At 40.1% G+C, this 23,321-nt stretch overlaps 1 long non-coding RNA gene across 1 annotated transcript in view; it reads left to right on the forward strand.

Annotated features, from left to right (window-relative positions):
* The first annotated feature begins 285 nt into the window (after positions 1 to 285).
* Positions 286 to 23,321, forward strand: part of LOC307176479 — a 172,638-nt gene continuing 149,602 nt past the window's right edge. Inside the window, exon 1 of the long non-coding RNA XR_013824790.1 lies at positions 286 to 488. This is a non-coding gene — a long non-coding RNA (uncharacterized lncRNA). The remainder of the gene's footprint in view (positions 489 to 23,321) is intronic.

A 23,321-nucleotide genomic window follows, 5' to 3' on the forward strand; every position in this document is an offset into this window, starting at 1 on the left:
ACACCTCTTTTCATTAGCTTTATCTCCATGATGACCATGAAAAAGGAATTCTTTCTCTTTCCTCTTGAAAAAAAATACCATTTTTTCAATTACTCTTTCAGTTTTTAGAATCTTTTGAAAGATGGATGCATGGAAAAGATTGACGCATATTCCAAGTGAAGAACCTTCCTTTTTAGACACAGAGTGGCTCATGAGTGTGTCTGTGGCTCATTCATGGGGTGTCACCAAGACACATTTTCAGGACATGCAAACTTTTTAACCAGATCCATTAATACTTCTTTTTCCCCCCGAGCATGAGCTTCTACAGTCTGGGAGATGTGAAGGGTTCATGATTTTCTGCTCTCATTGTCATAATCTGATGTTTGTATCTCCAAAGGCACTGACCAGTGAACTGTGAATCCAAAACAGAAGAAAGAAAGTGAGGAGGCCCCTGAGGAAGCCATGTGGATGAGTAGCCCTGTAACCTAAGAGTCTACCTCTGGACACAGGTCAGTTACCATCATTATATTTATTGTTGAACGTGTGCGCTGGTCAATGGATGCTGCTTTCAACACACGGGTCTGTGAAGGGAATTGACTAGGATGCAATCAGGAGGAAATTTGGAGGTGGGAGAGACTAAAATAGGGTTAAGAAATATTTCAAGTGATTTGTCAGTGTACTTTATAACAGGCTTCTGTATACGTGTGTGCGACCATAAGGATTTTTGGTACATCGTATTGCATTGGTAGAAATCGAAAACGTTGATAATTGTAATTCGGAGGGCACACTTCACTCAGCAGGACCCTTGGAGAGGCGGGAAGGATTCAGGTGTGGAAAGAAGGGTCTGCGCTGCTCTTGACTTCCTTGTGACCACAGAATGCTCTAGAGTGGAACGGGGAGGTTTGTGCATAGAACAGCGTTGCAAAGGGTTTGCAATGTGAAGAGGAAACTCGTAGAAACAGTGTTCCTGAGAAGCCTTGGCCATGGGTTAGCCTGTCATTTCTTTCTTCAGAACGACATTCAAAGGAAATTTTTAAATGTTTGTGAACACATACTGCTTTCCTTTCCTTCAGCTCACCAAGGCTTCATAGAAATAAATCTGGACGGAGTCAAGGAAGGGGGGCACAACAAATAACCAGTGTCTAATTTTAGGTTATTATCCCTCATCCTTCTTCAAACCCTGGAACATGTTCCATTTCTCTTTGGAAATGTTAATATCTCTGCCTGGCATGTCAAGAGTGGTAGAAAGAACAGTTTGACCTAATCAGCCTCATTTTGCACAATAAAGAAAGCTCAAAGGAGAATGTTTAATTTATTACCATTGTGAAAAAAAAAGCTCTGAATTATAGATTATGATTCTTTTTATGTGATCCCTTTCTGAAGGTTTTTAAGAGCTATTTGCTTTGTGGCTCTTTATCCAGAAAAAATCAATAATTAAAGATAAAATTAAGGTATTCTTATTAAATTAAGTATAGAACTTTATGGCTTAGACAGGTATACAGAGAATATTATAGTACAGTGTTTTAAAAATTATATATTATTATTTTTTCTAAATAGAGATATCTGCAGACAACACATAATGCTTTGGAATTGGAATTATGAGGAATTACAGCCCAGTTTCAAAATGCAAGGATGCTAGTCAGAGAGACCCCTGAATGATGAGTTTAAAGGTCATCAAGGGTTGAGGGTTGGTTTATACTACTAACTTGGAAAAGCCTCCCTTACACCAAACATAGCAAGGTGGCTGCACAAAGCAGATCACACAGCTGTGACCATCAAAGATACATAGACAGTCCCCCAAATTCGAAACTGCCTAAGGCAAACAAGCAATGAACATATTTCTACACTACTGACGGCTGAGATGAAAATCAGTTAATTTGGAAGAATCATTATAGAAAGTGAGCATTAAACTTTCCTTACCCACCCTTAAAAATGCTTATACTTCCATCATCTATTTATCAACTATCTATCATGTATCTATCTACCTATCTATCTGTCTATCTACCTGTCAGCACATATATATGTGTATAGATAGGTACATAGACATATACATCTATGCATCATTTCTATATATCTATACATAGTATTTCTATATGCACAAGCATATATCTATATATTTGTTTATATCAACATACAGAAAGAGATTTTGATTGTTGTTGTCAGGATGAAATGACCACTGTATACATTGTTTCATCTCAAACATTTGTCGCTTTTTGGAAGTCTACGACTAAGGCCAACCAACCTCTCTACAATGGATTTTCCTTACAGAAAAAGAGAGGAGCTATGGATGGATAATTATAGATATGGATACAGATGTAGACACATATACTTCTTTCTCCCATTCTGTCCTGAAACCTGAAGAAGGAAGGCAAAGAATCCCATGGGATACACTGATCTGGGAGAGGAGTAGTCTTCAGAAGAAATGTCAGAAATAAAGTCAGAGATGGTTAATAGGTATATCACATACTATTTAAAGAAAGTTCTGCCCCCACACAGAGGAAACTGGCCAGGTCAAAAAGCGCACGTTTCACTTGGGGATGAGGTGCTGTATTTGAGTTGACGTGACTGTGACCTTAGGAATAGATCATTTCTGGGTAGACCTGGATAGAATAGTAAATGATATCTGGGTAGAACTGGATAGAATAGTAACTGATATCTGAGTAGAACTGGATAGAATCGTAACTGATATCTGGGTAGAACTGGATGGAATAGTAACAGATATCTGGGTAGACCTGGATGGAATAGTAACTGATATATGGGTAGAACTGGATGGAATAGTAACTGATAACTGGGTAGACCTGGATGGAATAGTAACTGATATCTGGGTAGACCTGGATGGAATAGTAACTGATATCTGGGTAGAACTGGATGGAATAGTAACTGATAACTGGGTAGACCTGGATGGAATAGTAACTGATATCTGGGTAGACCTGGATGGAATAGTAACTGATAACTGGGTAGACCTGGATGGAATAGTAACTGATATCTGGGTAGAACTGGATGGAATAGTAACTTGATATGTGGGTAGACCTGGATGGAATAGTAACTGATATATGGGTAGAACTGGATGGAATAGTAACTGATAACTGGGTAGAACTGGATGGAATAGTAACTGATATATGGGTAGAACTGGATGGAATAGTAACTTGATATGTGGGTAGACCTGGATGGAATAGTAACTGATATCTGGGTAGACCTGGATGGAATAGTAACTGATATCTGGGTAGACCTGGATGGAATAGTAACTGATATCTGGGTAGACCTGGATGGAATAGTAACTGATATCTGGGTAGAACTGGATGGAATAGTAACTTGATATGTGGGTAGACCTGGATGGAATAGTAACTGATATCTGGGTAGAACTGGATGGAATAGTAACTTGATATGTGGGTAGACCTGGATGGAATAGTAACTGATAACTGGGTAGAACTGGATGGAATAGTAACTTGATATGTGGGTAGACCTGGATGGAATAGTAACTGATAACTGGGTAGAACTGGATGGAATAGTAACTTGATATGTGGGTAGACCTGGATGGAATAGTAACTGATAACTGGGTAGACTGGATAGACAGTAACTGGATGGAACCCAGTTCCACCAACTGCGTGACCTGCGGGAATTCCCCTAATCTGTCTATTCCTCAATCTTCTCATCTGTGAAGTGCATACTTCTAAGTGGTTCGCGTAATGGGCTCAAACAGCGTCTGGTACACAGTACGCCCTCAGTAAAAGTTAGTTGTTCTTTACAAGGAGGTGAGAGTACGGATGATGTTTTGCGACCACACTGTTCCTTTCCTGGCTTCTAAATTAAATGGCGGGAAGTATGCCTGAGAATGTTTTGTTCACTTTTTAAAAAAATTCTCCAAAATACTTATGTTCTCCCCAGTTTTTCTCATGACATCTTGAAATCTAAAATTCTTTGTTTCTTGTGAAGGTCACTTGTTATTAGAGACATTTTAGAATATGTAACAATACCTGGAAAAATATTGCACACATTCTTTATTTAACCCAATCCTGACCTTAAGACTTGTTTCTGGGGTGCTGCTATTCTAGCATTTTAGCGAGGCTGGCTACAGGAGGGTTCCAGCTTATGGACCATGGAGTCATACGTTCACCAATTCTAATTTCTCTCCCTTATTCTTCAATATATAGATGTGGGCAGATAACAGCTCCTAGATCTCAAGTATCATTACAATATGGGGAAATAGTATCTACCTCATAAAATTATTAGGAGAATTTTCCTGCTAGTAGTAGAAAAATATTTAACAGTGCCTAAAAAAGTGTTCTGTAAGTATTAGTGTTTATTGAGTATAGGATTAAAAATATTTACCCATTTTCCTTTCTCTAAATTCAACATTAAGCTATTACACTGAAATCATTGAACTATGGAGTATTCATTAACAACCTAAAGTTATATTTGTAACTTGAAGTTGGCCTCCTTAGGGAAAGGTGCTTTAGACTACTTCATCTTTATATGCGTTATATTTTTTTTATGACGTCGTATTCTGTGTATTCTGCCTGGACAAGGCAGAAAATTCCTTTAGAGTAGGGCCTTCTTCATTTTCGCACTGCATTTTTAACAGTCTTTGATGCAGAACTCTCCAAGGTTAAGGGCTGCGCTTATGCCTTCTGTAACTTCCCAGAGAGTCTATCTGGTGCCCTGTAGGCTGCAAACAATTGCTTTATTTTATTTACTGACTGAATTAGATAATTAGGCTGTTATTTGAAAGGCCCATACCAAATGGTTTACTATCCCAGCTGTGCAGAGGTAATGTTAAATTCAAGAGAAACATGTATTTTCAGTGTTTATTTAACTGGAGTCACGGCAATGTACAATGACCCACACCAGGAAATCTTTGATTACTTAGACAACACTTAGGGGATATATAGCATTTTATAGATTGATTATTCCTATCTTCTATATTTCTGTTGCCTTTACATACAGATCATTAGGCAGAAATAGCTCTTGTTTCAGACCTATGTAAATCTTTCAATGGGAAGCTAAGGCACTCTGGTTTAAAATGTTACACTACTATATTTAATGAGATTACCTTATAGAGTATAAAGTGAGAAATAAATTATTTGGGGAAATTTAATCAGTGATGCTATAAAAATTAATTGCAAAAGACTGGGCTCATTTAACTTCTGTTGTATAAAAATGGTCAGTGAAGAAAAATACGGTTAGTGCTAGTGTAGGGTAAATCTGTCAATAATTGTCAGGTCCTATATAATACTGAGTTTCAAAGAACTAAAGGAAACTTGCTTAGGTTTACTTTTGTAGAAAACATACAAGTGTGAAATCGTTTTGCATAATGATAATCTCAATATATATTTTTGTAAGACATCTTTTGTACTTTTTCCCAATATTTTATTATGAAAATGCTCAGATACAGCAAATTTGAAGGAATTTTTAGGTGAACATCAATATATTCGCCACCTGGATTCTATCATTAGCATTTAGCTTAAGTTCCTTTATCACATGTCTGTCCATTTGTCCATTCCTCTCTCCATCGATTAATCATCCTATGTTTTGGATGCATTTCAAGGTAAAGTGCAGATATCGTTGTATGTATCTGAGATATTTAAAGTAAGTTGCAGATAGGGTAATTCCTCCTAAGTACTTAAGCATGCGTACTAATCATAAATTAGAATTTAATATTCACTTATATTCTTTGGATGTAAGATTGACATTAAATGAAACACACAAATTCTAAGTGTACATCCTCTGAATTTTGGCAGATGTTTACACCTGTGTAACCCAACGACCAATCCAATGCTATCAAGATACAGAACATCACCTTCACCCCAGAACATTCCCTCGACCTCTTCCCAGTCAATCCTCACCCACTTTCCCTGAGGCAAGCACTCTTCTTATCTTCTTCCATCACAGATGATTTTTTTCCCTCCTCTAGAATTTCATGTCAATACAGGATGTTTTCCTTTGTGTATCACATTTTTTGCTCAGCATAATGCCTTTGAAATTCATCCTTGTCGTTGCCTGTATCCATCGTTCATTCCTTTTCATGGCTTGGTAGTATTCCATTGTGTGGATATACCCCGGACTGTGTATGTGCTCTCCTGTTGATGGATATCTGGGCTCTTTCCAGTTTGGGGCTGTCGTGAATAAAGCTGGTATGAACGCTTGGTACCAGTTTTTTGTGAACCTATGTTTTTATTTCTTTTCGGTAAATCCCTAGGGATGGATTTGCTGGATCACACTGTAGGTGATTATTGAGTTGTTTTTCTTTTTTTTCCTAATTTTTCAAAACACAGTCTATGAGGTGAGCACTATTATTATCGCCGTTTTACAAATGAAACAATATGGAAGTGTTATGGACACAGGTAATGTGATAAAGCCAAAGCTTGAACCTGGTAATTTAACTCCAAAGTTCGCATTTCTAGCACGTGACGGGCAAAGAAGTAGGAAACAAATCTGGAGGTATAACCAGGAGGCAGATCATCAAAAGCCTTGAAAACCAGTTTAAGGGATTTAGGCTTTATCTTATGTGGGGAGCCTCCTAAGTTATTCATTTCTCTGTTTGCTGCTGAGGGTTTTCAAACAAGGGAGTGACATGCTCACATCTGTGCCCTGGGAAGATGACCACATTCCCAGTTGTGTGGAGAGGGGCAGAAAACACGAAGTTTAGTGAAGCTTTAATTATGATATCTTCATTCAATTATTCAGCAAATGTTTATTCAGCACGTAGTACGTATAAAAAGGTATTCCAGGGCTGGGAATCTACACTGAACAAAACATCTCCCATGAAGCTTACATTTTAGTGGATAGAGAAAGATGATAAACAAATAAAAATACATAGTCTACCAGGTGGTAACAAATCTTTGGAGAACAACAAAGCAGGTTAAGAGAGAAAGAGGGTTTTGTAGAGAGTGGGAACTGTTGTGATTTTATTGAGTGACTCAGGAAAGCTTCTAATCAAGGAGATGAATGCAGGACCTGAGTTGCCGAGGAAGTGAGTTACGCAGATGTCTGGAGAGAGAGTCTTCTATTTTATGTATTCAGAGGAAATAGCACGTGCAAAGGTCCTGAGTCCAGAGTTGCTTGGCACATGGAAGGAACAGCTGGAGGAAGAGAGTAGGAGACTAAGTCAGTCGCTCTCAAAATTCAGTACCTTATCCATTTTAAAGCCTCAAACTAATTCAGAGCAAACCTTTGGTCATATCATGTCATATTGCAGTTTTTGCAGGTAGAATATTCAAATCACTCTATTTGTTCCACATTCTGCGTTTCCTAATGAAATTAACATTAAGTACTATTTCTGTGCTTTAAGTTGCTTTTAAAATCCAGTAAAATATAAAATACTCTCTAGACAGTCTCCATAGCTAAGGATGGATGCATTTACCAATGTAATTCTTGAATGTACAGTACTTTTAGTGTTTGATTGTACCTTGCTTGTCCTTGTGCGGTCGGGTCGCCGGGAGAACCGTCTGGGAGAAATCCCTGAGTCCAGACTCCATAGCTGAATCCTGCTACTCTCTTGTTTGGTGAACATGACCCTAATATTTAGTGGCTTTGAAAGGGATACACTTCAGAAAGAAAACAGTGCTGTTGTTCTCCTTGTGGATTGAAAATATTTGCAATACATCTTCTATAATTGTTTCTTCCTATTAGCTGATCTACAGATCAGCTAGACCTGCTTTCACCCCTATTTCATTTTGGGCTCCCATGATTGCTCTCACACCCTGCAGTTTTCCCCGGGCTCTCTTCCTCATTTGCTTTCCACTGGAAGCTGTGGCTTGAAACACCACCATCTGTTTTTTTTCGGTGAGAGAACTCCCACCGTAGGCGTGCAGAGGCAAAGATGTGGAAGCTCGGATGCCAGCCGGCTCCCTGGGCACGTTCCAGAATGGAGAACACTGGAGTGAGAGACTCAGGTGTCAGGCTAGTGACAGTTTACAGGTGGGCGGGGACAGAGCTCGTGTCTGTTAAATGGTTTTCTTCTGCTCTCTCCTGGAAGACTGTGGATCACCCCTGAAGAAATTAGCTAAATGCTCCCCCGGCCTCCAGGGGCTCCCTATTGTGTTGATGCAAAAGGCTGGGGCTGTGAGGGGCATGATTTAGTGAGCACAGCAACTCAGCGTCCTTAAGTCCTTCCTAAGAGCCTTACTGAAGACGGTCTAAAAATGTTGACGTCACCCCCACCCCCCCAGAGACAGCTCTATCAGAGATAAGCAAAGAGTCCCCCAGAGAGATAAGAGGGAACAGCCAGGAGCTCCCATAGCACAGGTGCCCTTGTCCCCTTTTGTCCTCATATGAAAGCCTCTCTGGGAGGAAAAAGAGAATCCTATATTTGTAAAGGTCCCTTTTGTTGCGGTAATCAAGACAGCGCAGAAGCCAGGGAAAAATGTGTGCTTTCATATTCCTTAATTCTCTGGCCTATTTTCCCCCTATTTTTAAGCTCCTTTTCCAGCAGCCATTTCTCATCCAGCTTCAGGAGAAGCAAGATGGATTCTAGTTCCTGGTACATTATTTTCCCTCTCGTAGAAGTCTTAACTCACATTTATGCTTAAGGACACAAAGATGCAAACTTGTGAAGTGGCAGAGGAACTGATTTAAAAATCAAAATTTTTGCCCCTCTAGACATTTTAAAGTCTAAATTTAACCTGCAGTAATTTTTATTCTAAAAATTTTATTTACTGTTACTAACGCGTAGTTGACTAAAGCTTGATATAGTGAATGCAGAAAGGATGTTATTTCATTACATTTTAAACACCACATCAACAATTTGTATATAATTGCAATTAAGAAAACAGATGGCAATGTTTAGAAAGAAGAATAATTTATTATTATGCTTTTCCCTGTTTTATTTCTAGATTTTACATTTTATTTCCCAATCTACATTTTGACCAGAGTGTATTAAAACAGTAATTAAAAAAATAAAGGGGTAATTCTCCCATTTTGCATCCTATTTGTAATCAATATAGGCTATCTCATATTCTGTCTTTGACTATATTTAAGCCAACATCTTTTTTTCTGTCTTTTAGAAGTTGTTTTCATTTTCTAGAAATGCTAGCCTGCTTTCCAGACTGATGTGATTCTGCCCTCTTCCTTCATCTGTTTATTTTAGCTACATTGCCTTTCGCCTCTGAGCTGTGTAACCTCCCACACCCAGCCATTAATCATTCAGCAACAAACATCTTGGGAAGATGGTTGAAAAATGAGTTAGAGCCTGGAGTTTTCTGCTTCGTGTTCAAACTGAGCTTCAATAAAAAACCACTTTTTGATAATTCTTCTTTTTTAAAAAATTAAGTCCTACCAAAAAAAGAAAAAAAATTGAAAGGGCAGCATTGAAAGAAGGAGGCTATTTGCCTGCCTTTTATCAGCTCCAGCATCTTAGAATATGAAAAACCACTGCTGCCACTACGTCTTTGCTCCATCCCAAATTGGGCAGGAGCGTGTTGCCCCAATGGGGAAGCTTGAAGAACCTGATTCACGGGCATCCTGGTCCAGGAGAGAAAGGAAGCCCAAAGGAGAAAGTGAGGGAAATTCATTTTGTTTGTCTGATGTATTTTTGTTGACTAAAGTATGTTAACACGGCTGTAAATCTCTGAGGAAGGGAGTGAACTCTAAAGAGAGAATCATGACAGACCCTTCAAAACAATCTGTTCTGCTATCGTTTTGGAATGTGAGGCTCCAATCCTTTTCTTCTTTACATACTATGTGTGGACTCTTTGTCGTTGTTTTCATTGTTATTGAAATGAAGTGGAAGGATTTAAAGAGTTCTCACACTTGTAAGCATTGACAAACATTTCTCTCCATTATGTTTTGACCAAAGCTATTCTAGCCCTTTGCTTATCCTTTAATTCTTACCTACTACCATGCGAAGTTCTCACAGCAAACCCAGGAGATGTTAATTTGCTCCTAAGATGAGTAACGTTACACATAGAATATTTTTTTTTAATATATTTATTTATTTATTTATGGCTACATTGGGTCTTCGTTGCAGTGTGCGGGCTTCTTATTGCAGTGACTTCTCTTGTTGCAGAGCACCACGGGCTCTAGGCATGCAGGCTCAGTAGTTGTGGCGCACAGGCTCAGTAGTTGTGGTGCACGGGCTTAGCTGCTCCATGGCATGTGGGATCTTCCCAGACCAGGGCTCGAACCCATGTCCCCTGCATTGGCAGGCGGATTCTCAACCACTGTGCCACCAGGGAAGCCCCACATAGAATATTAAAATAGAGAAAAAACAAGTAACAATGGTTCATGAAACACAGACTTAATTGTGTCATCTCCCTCCCAAAGTCACCATTCCTCCTTGCCTTCGGCAGAGCCCGGGTTGGTTACTCAGGCCTTCAGACTTCCCTCCCACCTCAAATCTAGTCTCAGCCTAACTCAGACCTCACTCTCACCGCCCTCACTGTCTGCATCACCCATGTCACATCCCACTCCTATGGATCTTTCTGCACTTTCTCAAGCAGATCTTGAATTTACAGCCACATCCAAATCTTTTGCTCCATTAGTTTCCTTCACTTGGGTTGTCTTTCTCTCTCTTCTCCTCTTGAAAGAAAATGTTATTCATTACCCAAGCTTGAGTTTTCTGAGAAATATCCTGATCTAGCTGGTCAAAATGCATATTACCCTGTTTTGGACTTTCATAGCACTTTATTAGCTCCTCTGCTATGAATATGATGGTAATTAGCGTTGTATTGCAGACAGCTGCACGTACTCTGCCTCACCATGAGATTTCAGATTCCTGGAAGACGACATTCACTGTGTATGGAATTGAAATAGCTGTTGTTTATCGAGTGTGTATGCGTATTGCCCTGTTCGTAGATGTTTTCCATGTTCGTATTTATTGTGAATATGTCATAAAACGTTGATGAATTCCAACTTCTTTCCTTCTGTCCCATTCAAACAAGCACATGTCAAGTATCAAATTACGCAGTAATCCACCATGACTGTATCAAAAGAAATAGTGCACATTAACATAAGAATATGTGTGAAAATGGCCTGGAAATTACAAAGCACAATACTTACACTAGTGGGTGTTACGCAGAGAACTTTAAGTATTAACCCCACAAAACCATGCTTACTTCTCTCTCTTCTCCAGCCATGGAGATTATTTTATTTCCTGAGGTTTCACAAACCATTTTTCCTTCCTTCGTGGGTCAGCATACTACCTTAGTGCCTTTGAGATCAGGCCGCTGGTCAGGTTAACAAGACAAGACACCTCTTAGACAAGACACCTGCTCTGGTCAGTCTGCGGCAAGGCGGAGAGGCAAAACCAGGTCCCATGTCCAAATAGGCAGGCTGATGCTGCAGGCCCTTTCTCTACTCACTTGCTCTTTCCATTAGCTTGGAACTGAAATAGGCCTGATACCTTCATGTTCTCTAAGGATACTGGTCTTGCTCATCCTGAGGACGTTGGAGGACTTCTGGACAGTTCTGGAGGTATTCCTGACTTACCTGGGGATTCAGAGGCCTCCTGTGGTACTTATAAAATATGTTCACAGATCTTTGGCACTCCTCCTTCAAAAGGTGGAGATTAATTCTTCTCCTCTCGAATACGGACCTGAATTAGTCATTTGATCCTTATACATAGAATGTGGCAGAAGTGATGATGAGTAACTTCTGAGGCTAGGTCCTAAAACACAGTGTTGCTTCTGCCTTGATCTCTATCTTTTGGGTCACCAGCCAGGTCACAGAGGTAACCTCTTAGCTCTTGGAGAGGTTATCACAGAATGGAACTGAGATCTTTTGCCGATAACCAGCACCAATTTGCCAGCCATGCAAGTGAACCACCTTAGAAGTGGGTGTCCCAGCCTCAGTCAAGCCCTCAGAGATGACTACAGCCCTGGCTGACATCATGATTATGGCCACTTGAGAGACCCTGGCTGAGCTGAGCCAGAACCTCTTCAGGGATGGTCTCTCCAATTCCTGATCCACAGGAAATCCAAGGTAATAGCTGATCATTTTTATTTTAGGCCACTAAGTTTTGGGGTACTTTATTACCTAGCTACCTTTAAATTAACACAGAATTTGGTATCTGGAAGTCCTGCCATAACAAACAACTAAAAATGTGGGTTTGGCTCAGTCTGTAGAAGGTGGATGAACATTGGGGAGAGCTTTCATGAAAGCTTCAAATGCTTGGAAGAGATTGTTAATAGAAGCCTGATTGTTTTGACAAGACTGCAAGTGAGAGCTTAAAGGAAAGTGAGGAAAATATTATTAGAAACTGGAAGTGACGTATTCTTATTTTGTAGTAGCATAAAGTTTAGCAACACTGGTGAAAATAGCATGAAAGTAGAAAATGGAGCTAATGAATTGGAGAATCAAGGTAATTTGTAGGCACATTATTAGAGCGGTTACCTGTCTTCTACTTGCTGTTTACCGTAAAATGCAAGGAAAAAGAGATAAACTAAAGGAAGATCTATGAAGCATAAAGGAGACAGGAATTTTTCATTTTAGAAATCCCAGACCCTTGAGATAACAAATGATACTAAAGCTAAAAATGATTCTAGGGCTAAGATCGAACCCAGACCACTCCCAGGAAAACATGATATGAAGCGGTAGCCAAAGATGTGACTATAAACTCCTTTGTTAAGACTGCAGAAATATCAAATATGTACCTCAGGACCATTCAGAAACTACGTTTCTGAAAAGCTTAAAATTCTTGTTCCTCATCAGTCTCAGAAGAAGCCCGAGGTAGAGAAAGGCTTATCTCACAAGACCTCCATGGTTGTGACTTTTGTCTAATGGAGCGAATACTGACAGGAATCATAGGAGACCCACAAAGTTTTTAAGGGAATTTTATTAGCAAAAACATTGTTTGCCTGAACTATAAGGGACAGAAAGAGTAGAATTGAAAAGAGGCCTTTGGAACCCCTGAAGTTCTACAAACAAGAAATAGAAAACAATCCAGTTGAAAACACAAGCTGCCTTCTATGGAAAATAAAGAATTATTCAGAGGAAAAATCTAGAGGGTTGGCGGGCAGAGCCACGAGCTATGGAGGATCATTCCCAGGCCTTGACTCCTAAGCAAGGAACTGTCAGCATGTGCTCTGCTAGATTTCAGAATTTCCATGGACCAGTGACTCCTCTGCATCCTCTGTTTTACCTTTTTTTTTGCTGTACGTGGGCCTCTCACTGTTGTGGCCTCTCCCGTTGCAGAGCACAGGCTCCGGACGCGCAGGCTCAGCGGCCATGGCTCACGGGCCCAGCCACTCCGTGGCATGTGGGATCCTCCCGGACCGGGGCACGAACCCGTGTCCCCTGCATCGGCAGGAGGACTCTCAACCACTGCGCCACCAGGGAAGCCCTGTTTTACCATTTTTAAAACAGTATTTATACTGAATACCCAATCTTATCTCATGATATTATATAGGTGTGTGGCACAGATAATTGTCCCTTCAGTTGACAGGCCTTCAGACAGGGAGGAACTGCACTCAAGGAACCACATCTGTGAAGCTTCATTTGCAACAAGATTTGATTTAGCCAGTACTTGAGTCCAGTTGCAGCTGTAAGAAATGAGATTTGTGGGCAGTTTTGGAGGAGGTGTGTATATTTTGCATGTGAGAGGAAGGTTAATCATTTGTTTTTGGAGGGTGGACTCTTGTGGTTTTATAATACATCCAAAAACTCTTTGGTGTTCCTCCTTTCAAATGGCAGAGCCCAAATTTTCATCCCTAGTATATGGTTCAGACTTAGCGACTTAGTTCTAACAAATAGAATGTCACAGAAGTGACAACATGTACCTTTTGATGCGAGAACATGAACGGCAATGTTACTTCCTCCTTGATCTCTTTCTCAGTCCGCTTGCTCCGTGAGAAGCCAGGCATTGTGTGGGGAGGACATGCAGGCAGACTGCGGGGAGGTCTACAAAAGAGAAACCGAGGCTTCTTCCCAACAGCCAGCACCAGCGCATCAGCCGTGAGAGCAAGCCACCCACCCCAGAAGCAGATCCTTCAGACCTAGCCAGACCTTCAAATAACCGCACCATGGGCCAACATTTAGATTGTAACCTTGCAAGAAGCCCTGAGTCAGAACCGCTCAGATAAGCCACTCCCAAATTCCCAGCCAACAGTAGTAGTTATTTATTGAATTGCATAACCAATTCCCCCCAAATTTAGTGGCTTCGAGAATTCAACATTTATTTTCTCAGTTTCCTTGAAGCTGGGATCCATGAGGACATTTGCTAGATGTTTCTGGCCCAAGGTCTCTCAGAAGGTCACAGTTAAGGTGTTGACTGGGCTGGAAGGTTCCCTCACGTGGCTGCTAGGGAGGCCTCAGTGCCTCACTGACCATTGGCAGGAAGACTGCATGTTTCCTCCAGTGGGCCTCTCCAGGGGCCACTTGATGTCCTTACACATGGCAGCCGGCTTGCCTAAAATCGAGTGATTCACGAGAGAGGGCATGGGCACCACAGTGTCCTTTATGACCTGGCCTTGGAAGTCACACATTGTCCTTTACACAGTATCCTACTGGTTGCGCAGGTAGCCATTCACAGTAGAAGAGGACCATACAAGGACATGAAAACCAAGATGTGGGAATCCCTGTGGGCCATCTTAGAAGCTGGCTGCCACGGTGAGATAGCAAGCGGTTGCTATTAATTCCCCTGAGTTTGGGGATAATTTATTATGCAGCAAGAGTTAACTAACATACAAACAGACCAATGTGGAATATTTTGTTTAGTCCTGATGATTCTAAGTGCGGGTGTCAGTGCTGCCTGTCCCCTCCGTCCATGAAGTACGCGAGCTGGCACAGACAAGGAGGCACGTGCTTGCCCCTGTTTTAATAAAGCTCTCTGGTTGGAGTGGTGTCCTGGAGACCTCAGAATCTCTGGAATCAGCTTGACATCCCAGCAGCTGGTGCCTGGGTGTCAATCTTGGCAGTTCATTAGCCAGTTTTATTGATCTGTTTTCTAATTTCGTATAAGTCAGGTTTTACAGTTTTACCTAAGTTCCAATCTTGGGTTCTAAAACCTTTGCATTCCTTCTGGTCAACAAACGTCATATGCCTTTAGAACAAGCTTTTTACACCATGCCTTTTCAAATATAAAAGATCCTGGGTTTGTTTCCTATCCAGGCTTTTTCCGGAACACTATAATGTAAATCAGTCTCCCCAGATAGAACGCAGAAATAGGGAAGATCAGGGAGGACAGCATGTTGTTTCCAACAAGGTGGAAAATTCATCTGAAATGACAGAAAGCCTGGGTAATGATGAATCTCTGAGGATTCGTGTGTCACAGCAGACTAGCTGACTGGTGTGTGCAATTGAACTACAGCTTAATATCAATTCTTACACTCCCTTTTGAATTGAAAATGAGGCAATTAAAAGTTACTAAATCCCTGGTTTTCAGTTGCTTCTGTTCCCCTTGGGTTTGCCATAGCCCAGTTTTATGGCTCTTATTTTGAGAAGCCCTGTCTTGCAAATTTGAAAGTTCATAGACTCTATTTTGAAATGGGCTTCGTTCCAGAAATATGTTTTACTTTATTATTTTCCACGCCTTCTGGGGATACCTTGACAAACATGGCAACAACCAAAGACTTCCTGAAGTCTAATGTTTTTTCTGGGTCATATGATTCTTTTCAGTTTTCATCTGGAGGGGTTTTCTGATAACAACAGGTTTGGCTGGCGGAGAAAATCCTGTTGCCTTAACATTGACAATGAGTGGAATTTCAGTGCACTGGTGGTTATTTGCTTAACACAATAGAAGTTGGTGCAGACTGAACTTGCAAGTGTCAAACAGACTGTGTGGGAAAATCTTTATTACTGCAAATGAATCAACAAACACTTCTGAATGCAGAAACGCTGACAAGACTGTAACAAACAATTTGGCCAACTTCAATTCATATCCAAAAATTAAACTGGATGGAAAAGATCCCTATGAAGAAATGGTTAAACGTTGAAAACAGCTGGGATCTGCAAACTAAGAAGAAAAAAACCCCAGAAGAGTCAGTGAAATGAAACATTAGAAACACAAAACAATATGCAATTAATAATACCTGTCTCAGAGGCAGGTTTGTTACAAGGTGGAAACCACAAAAGAACAAATGATCAAAGGAGATGCTCAAGTCCTCAAACTCATTACTCACACACGCATCCTGGAGCGTAAAGCAAACAGTGATTAGGTTACACAGAGATGTTTTATCTTCCAGTATTCCTAAGCTTGTGGCTCTGTTGGGTAAACAGTTTCTAAGTGGATATGAATTTCTTGAGCCTGAAGTGTCTGAGTTTATTGGCTAGACTTAGCTTTTCAGATAGGACTAGAATAAATCACCACCTTACATCATGCCGGGTTCCAACCCAGGAAGGTTTATGAGGTTACAAAGTCAAGAGCAAGGCCTGGACACGAAGCCAGGAAGCTGGGGGTCTGGGCTGCCCCACCAATTTGGGACCAGTCCATTTCATACCGTGAGTCTCAATTTCCTTATTGATAAAACCCAAGTCTCAGTTCCTGTCTGCTTCACAAGGTTGTTGAGAGGTATCAAAGGTAATTAGACACGCACCACACACACAAAAGTCCTTTAGAATCCATCTGTTTTTTACTACTCCAGTCAACGAAGGGAAGCTTTATGGAGGTCCCAGGGCTGTGGGATCTGGGCCGGTGGCCACTGTGCAGGAGAAGAAAGAGTTGGTGTAGGGGATAGCACACTGTAGTTGATCAAAATGAAAACGCACGTAATAAGTTCTAATACCTAAGATAAATACTATTATTGTCCTCATTACTTAAGTGACATCATGATGTCATTATGTCCAATGATGTCACTTGCCTTCAGGAAAGCAGGGAGAAAGGCTGAATCCCGAGTCTACAAGTCCTATTCCCAAGAATTCCTGAAAAATTCGTTGATTCCTTACGTCTCAATCCGGCCCATGTGAATCTCTATTGTGGCTAGTCCACCTCTGACCAGAGTGTAATGAAATATTCTGCATGGAGAAGGGATAGAGTATCTTTCCAAGCATTAGGAAACACAGAAACGTCTTCCAAACACAAAGGATGTCCTGGTTATTTTTGGAGATTGTGCTAATACCTGCTGACTGCCACTGGAGCAACGTGTTTGCATTGAAGATGCGATAGGACAACCGTGCTGGGAAGGTCATATCTTTGACCTCAAGGGGTTTACTCTCTAGTTCAGTAGTTTTGGCTAACACCGATGATGAGCAGGTAATCACCAAGCCCTCTGTGACATGTTCTGCTCCAGAAATGCAATACTAGTTGAGGGAAATCCAGTTCCCTGAGTTATAATAGCTAGGGAAGCCTCGACCCAAAGGGAAGAAACATGTGCATTTGAAGTCCTATAATTGAGGGATAGACAGAAGACTGACCAAAGTAGCCTGTGTCCAAGGGACAACACCTGAAAGTAAAGAAGGAAGGACCATAAAAAGGACTCAGAACAGTTGGACTCAGTTGATCACTAGGCAGCCGAGACTAGCAGGAAACTCAGGGTCTTTGGAGTCAGGTAGAGCTGCATTCAGATCCTCTTCCTGCTTCTTCTTTGCTCTGGGCAGGTGACATCAGATCGATAAGCCTCGGGTTTCATGTCTATAGCAAAGCATGCTCTGTGGGCTTTCTGTTCAGCTTGGCGCATAACGAGCAGTTCCACTAGAGGAGGCAAGGACTGTTGCCTCATTTTGCAAGTGAGAAAAATAAAGCCCCAAATCCAATTGTCGTGAAATTCAGTGGCAGTCTGTTCAACCACTGTCTTTAAATTGATGGCTTAAAAGTCCCAGATGTGCGATGTGTGATAAGCTTTCCTCTAGTAATGCCAAGCTGACTTTGCATCAGAAAGAACACTTATGAAAATCTCAGCTAGCTGTCTGTCTTTTGAGGGACTCAATTTGGGCTTAGAGAATTGGGGGAAAATGTCACAAATTTTTAATTTGTAAAGTAATACTCAAAGTATTTGTGATCTTTAGAAAATGCAATTTAATGCTTATGAGTTTATTCTTTTAACCACCGGCAGTAAACACTAGTTAAAATAATGAAATTTGAAATGATAACTTATTGCCATGTTCTAATGGCCAGAAATTGAAAGAAAATTCCAGAAGGATAAATAAAAAGTCAAAAAATTTAAAAGTAAGATAAATAAAATGTCTTTTATTGCCCTGTTTCCTATTGATATTGAAGAGAGTTCAGCTACAAAGCAGAATCACCTTAACTTTTTATAAAAATATAGAGATATATATATTTAAATCTTAGACTTCAGTGCATCTACAGATAACCCAGCCAACATTTTAAATCACGACAGATATAGTGCAAACATCAAAATACATTGCGTTAAATTAGATTAAATCACAATTGATCTTGTCAATAAAAATACATTGAAAAATACATTAAAAAATTTTACACTAGTAAAATACATTTACTAGAGCTATCCAGTAAAAAAAAAAAATCAGTGTTGCAGCAATGAAAATGTTTTCAAATAAGGGACTCCCTGTCTCTTTGAAAAGAGATTTTTTTTAAAAAACCAAATTGCTTATTTTTAGTGCAAAGTTTATTTTTCATGAGCACACTTGTCTTGAAACTAAAGGAATGTTCTCAAGGAAGAAGAAATGTTGTTGAGCTTCACAAGGGGAAAATCCAAGCTCATTTCTTTCCTCTCTCCCCCTATTACAAAAAAAATAACATTTTCTTAACTAGCTTATTTTGGGGCACACAGAACACTCTCAGCTTCTTCTCTTTTCATTGTGTTTGTTAGTTGACAGGACCTCCAGGTGAAAAAATGTTTTTAATAAAATATATTCCCTCACCCAGTGTGGCATGGAAGGTAACGGAACAAGAATAAAGATGTTCATGCTGGCTCCTTGGAGATATATAAGATGTTCCCTTTAATCTTTTTGATCGTCCCTGAATTGCTGATTGCATCTCTTTTCTCTCCCAGGCACAAAAGGGAAGCTTAATATATTTATATATGTACATACGAGAATATACAGCCTGTATTAGGCATGCTCATTTGCTTTCTTTTTTTACCTCTCTCTGTTTCTGCCTTTCTTCTCACTGTGAGCTGAAAAATGGAAGCAATTTGCCGGAGCCCTTCCTAAAGCTCAGCTATCCGGCATCCTGAGTTTTATAATTGCTGTGATATTTCACCCATGCCAGCTGAGATGACTGAAAACTGTTCCTGAGCTATAGTGGGAGTGCTGGTATGCTGACATGTCTTGGGCAGCAACCTCGAAATATTTGTGTTCCATTTCTCCTCGCACACAGAGGAACTACTCCTGCAATCATGCAGGAGTTCGTGGGTTTGAGGTTAGGATCCCCTGCCTCCTCTGTGACCTGAGACATGAGCGGTCACTGTTGAAACTGCTCTTGAGACAAAGTGAGCATCTTAGGTAATAACCCTTCATCCCCTCTACAGCTCTGTATAGAAATCCACACTGTATGTGAAGATACTTGGCCCCTGTTATAAAAATTAAGTATCCAAATAAGCCATCAATTTTAGGATAACAAGTTGGTCTGTGTGTGTATGTTATTTTTAATGTTATACTTAAAGTCCCTTCTCTCTTAGAGCAACGTCTGAATTGGTGATTAGATGGGAATTCCACCGTCTCTCTCGCACTTGCCCAGACCATGGTCGTTCCACAGCCCGTTGCATGCCTTTCCCCAGGACAAATTTATTTCCATCTAACTTCCAAATGGATGATTCCCTTCACTGTTTAACTCATACACTGACAACTTCCCCTCGATTGCATTTTACTCCATAAATCCATTACTGCCCCATTGTCACTCTGTCATATGTAAATATATTTAATCAAAAGAGAATTACCTCTCCATCATTTATAGTGTTGATCACATCAAAGCTGGAATCAAAGGTGACAGAGCACGGGATGTTCATTTATCAACCCCTAACCTAAATCATTCCCCAGATCTCTTTTTCTGGCTCCTGGCATTTTGTCATACTTTGTGTCTCTAGGGCTCAAGAAAGTTCTGGATACCTTCATCCCCTATCGTATGTTGCATATTCTTTGCTCAGGTAATGAAGAACTGACAGTAACTACAAAAACATGAAGCTCTAGGTTCACCTGTACTTTCAAGTCATTTGTACCAGTTTGATGTCAGATAGTCCCATTCATCCATCTCACCCATGACAGGTGCCTTGTTGGAGCTCGTCCGTGACAGGTGTCTTGTTGGAATAAAGAGAACAAGGCAGAGATGAGTAAGATATGGCTCCTGCTTCAAGAAGCTCAGAGTCTGAAAGAGGACCAGGAAACACAACCCCTGTGCTGCTGGCTTGTTGGACAGCAGGCTGCGCAGTTCCGCTAGGAGTTCCTTGGGTACCGCTGGGCTTCCGGGGATACTCACGTGCTCCCCTCTGGCCTGTGTTATCACAGCATCTTCTCTTCCTGGTCTCTGATCTGCAGACCAGATGCTCAGGGCTCAGGTGTTGGTGGAAGCCCTGACGGAACAGACCTTAACAAAATGAGGACATTCATTTCTGCTTCCAAATGTGGGCGCCTCCGCCTGAGGGATTTAGGTGTGGTCATTCGTGCAGCAGACAGAAAGGCCAAGAGAACAGCTCACACACGCAAGTGCCCTGCAGGAAAAACATGAATTCTTGCACTTCAAACTATACTCAGCAGTGTAGTAAATTTATAATAATACTAATAAGAGATTAAAGAGACATTTTGTGTATATATATTTGGTCTTTATTACTGTAAAATGTCAGTTCTTTGATACTTTTATGTATTTACTACTTTTTTAATAGATCTTTATTGGAGTATAATTGCTTCACAATACTGTGTTAGTTTTTGTTGTACACCAAAGTGAATCAGCCATATGCATACATATATCCCCATATCCCCTCCCTCTTGAGCCTCCCTCCCACCCTCCCTATCCCACCCCTAGAGGTCATTGCAAAGCACGGAGCTGATCTCCCTGTGCTACGCAGCTGCTTCCCACCAGCTATCTATTCTACATTTGGTAGTGTATATATGTCGATTCTACTCTCACTTTGCCCCAGCTTTGCCCTCCCACCCCACATCCTCAAGTCCATTCTCTATGTCCAAATCTTTATTCCTGCCCTGCAACTAGGTTGATCAGTACCATTTTGGTTTTTTTTTTTAGATTCCATATATATGCTTTAGCATACGGTATTTGTTTTTCTCTTTCGGACATACTTCACTCTGTATGACAGACTCTAGGTCCATCCACCTCACTACAAATAACTCAATTTCATTCCTTTTTATGGCTGAGTAATATTCCATTGTATATATGTGCCACATCTTCTTTATCCATTCATCTGTCGATGGACATTTAGGGTCGTTCCATGTCCTGGCTATTGTAAATAGTGCTGCAATGAACACTGTGGTACATGACTCTTTTTGAATTATGGTTTTCTCAGGGTATAATCCCAGTAGTGGGATTGCTGGGTCATATGGTAGTTCTATTTTTAGTTTTTTAAGGAACCTCCATACTGTTCTCCATAGTGGCTGTATCAATTTACATTCCCACCAACAGTGCAAGAGGGTTCCCTTTTCACCACACCCTTTCCAGCATTTATTGTTTCTAGATTTTTTGATAATGGGCCTTCTGACTGGTGTGAGGTGATACCTCATTGTAGTTTTGATTTGCATTTCTCTAATAATTAGTGATGTTGAGCATCTTTTCATGTCCCTCTTGGCCATCTGTATGTCTTCCTTGGTGAAATGTCTATTTAGGTCTTCCACCCATTTTTTAATTGGATTGTTTGTTTTTTTGATATTGAACTCCATGAGCTATTTGTATATTTTGGAGATTAATCCTTTGTCTGTTGTTTCATTTGCAAATATTTTCTCCCATTCTGAGGGTTGTCTTTTCATCTTGTTTATGGTTTCCTTTGCTGTGCAAAACCTTTTAAGTTTAATTAAGTCCCATTTGTTTATTTTTGTTTTTATTTCCATTACTCTAAGAGTCAAAAAAGATCTTACTGTGGTTTATGTCCAGGAGTGTTTTTCCTATGTTTTCCTCTAAGAGTGTTACAGTGTCTGGTCTTACATTTAGGTCTTCAATCTATTTAGAGTTTATTTTTGTGTACGGTGTTAGGCACCACTTATTGAAGAGGCTGTCTTTTCTCCATTGTATATTCTTGCCTCCTTTGTCATAAATTAGGTGACCATATGTGCGGGGGCTTATCTCTGGGCTTTCTATCCTGTTCCATTGATCTATATTTCTATTTTTGTGCCAGTACCATACTGTCCTGATTACTCTAGCTTTGTGGTATAGTTTCAACTCGGGGAGCCTGATTCCTCTCAACTCCATTTTTCTTTCTCAAGATTGCTTTGGCTATTCAGGGTCTTTTGTGTTTCCATACAAATTGTAAAATTTTTTGTTCTAATTCTGTGAAGAATGCCATTGATAGTTTAATAGGCATTGCATTGAATCTGTAGATTGCTTTGGGTAGTATAGTCATTTTCACAATGCTGATTCTTCCAATCCAAGAGCATGATATATTTCTCCATCTGTTTATGTCATCTTTGATTTCTTTCATCAGTGTTTTATAGTTTTCTGAGTACAAGTCTTTTGCCTCCTTAGGAAGGATTATTCCTAGGTATTTTATTCTTTTTGTTGAGATGATAAATGGGATTGTTTCGTTAATTTCTCTTTCTGATTTTTCGTTGTTGGTGTATAGGAATGCCAGAGATTTCTGTGCATTAATTTTGTAACCTGCAACCTTACCAAGTGCACTGGTTAGTTCTAGTACTTTTCTGGTGACATCTTTAGGATTCTCTAGGTAGAGTATCATGTCCTCTGCAAACAGTGACAGTTTTACTTCTTCTTTTCCAATTTATATTCCTTTTATTTCTTTTTTTTCTCTGATTGCCATGGCTAGGACTTCCAAAACTATGTTGAATAACAGTGGTGAGAGTGGACATTCTTGTCTTGTTCCTGATCTTAGTGGAAATACTTTCAGTTTTTCACCATTGAGTATGATGCTTGCTGTGGGTTTGTCATTTATGGCCTTTATTATGTTGAGGTATGTTCCCTCTATGCTCATTTTCTGGAGAGTTTTTATCATAAATGGGTGTTGAATTTTGTCAAAAGCTTTTTCTGCATCTATTGAGATGATCATATGGTTTTTATTCCTTAATTTGTTAATGTGGTGTATCACATTGATTAATTTGCATATATTGAAGAATCCTTGCATCCCTGGAATAAATCCCACTTGATCATGTTGTATGATCCTTTTAATGTGTTGTTGGATTCTGTTTGCTAGTATTTTGTTCAGGATTTTTGCATCTATGTTCACCAGTGATATTTGTCTATACTTGTATTTTTTTGTGATATCTCTTTCTGGTTTTGGTATCAGGGTGATGGTGGCCTCATAGAATGAGTTTGGGAGTGTTTCTTCCTCTGCAATTTTTTGGAAGAGTTTGAGAAGGATCGGTGTTAGCTCTTCTCTAAATGT

The sequence above is a fragment of the Stenella coeruleoalba genome, assembly GCF_951394435.1.
Source record: "Stenella coeruleoalba genome assembly, chromosome: 18".
Lineage (NCBI taxonomy): Eukaryota > Metazoa > Chordata > Mammalia > Artiodactyla > Delphinidae > Stenella > Stenella coeruleoalba.